General features: G+C 37.1%; 1 gene; it reads left to right on the top strand.

Annotated features, from left to right (window-relative positions):
- Positions 1 to 9: 9 nt before the first annotated feature.
- Positions 10 to 770, top strand: cand_019190 (hypothetical protein; the record flags this gene model as incomplete).
- Positions 771 to 787: the final 17 nt, after the last annotated feature.

The following is a 787-nucleotide window of genomic DNA, read 5'->3' as shown; positions in this document are numbered from 1 at the left end:
CAGAATTAGGACCAGGACTACAGTTAGAACCACAACCAGAACCAGAAGTAATTGTTATTGAAGACAAGTGTTGTAGAAAACATTCAAAGTGTCATAAGAAAAAAGAGGAAGTGACCCTTTCTCCTAAAGTAGTTAAGGAACAGGAGAAGTGTTGTAAGAAGAAGACAAGAAATCTTAAGTCTGTAAGTGAACCAGTTGTTTATGTAATTCAACGACCAGAATCAGAACTAGAAATACAACCAGAACCAGAACCAGAACCAGAAGTAGAACCAGAACCAGAACCAGAACCAGAACCAGAAGTAGAACCAGAAGTAGAACTGCTAGAACCAATTATTTGTAAAGTTCAACCTAATAAAGTAGTGTATAAGCCTGATGTAGAATGTCAGTCACTGCTTTGTGAACCAGTTCCAATTGTCGTTGAAGAGAATAAGTGTTGTTCAGGCAAGAATAAAGATGGGAGTTTCAGATATTTAGATAAGGATCAAGATTATGAAAAATTGTCAGCTGTAAGATGTAATGATACTGTATATGTAGAGCAGTCATCTTCCATTCCTAAAGAGATGGTATTTGTACAACAGCCAATAGTACTTACTTCCGAGAGTAACTCTTGTTTCAGGCGTTCTAAATGTAATGGGAAGGGCAAGAATGAGAAGGGCAAGGATGAGAAGTGTTTCAGGGGATTCTCAAAGAAGAACCGAGTTCTACTAGAAGATCAAACTCCTCAAGAGTTTATTATTATTCAACCACAAGATACTCCATTAGAAGAGGAAGTTATAGTAGTTAAACC

Source organism: Cryptosporidium andersoni, assembly GCF_001865355.1.
Source record: "Cryptosporidium andersoni isolate 30847 chromosome Unknown contig_25, whole genome shotgun sequence".
NCBI classification, from domain to species: Eukaryota; Apicomplexa; class Conoidasida; order Eucoccidiorida; family Cryptosporidiidae; genus Cryptosporidium; species Cryptosporidium andersoni.
The sequence above is the reverse complement of the archived record's forward strand: the minus strand, read 5'-3'. Positions and strand labels throughout refer to the sequence as shown.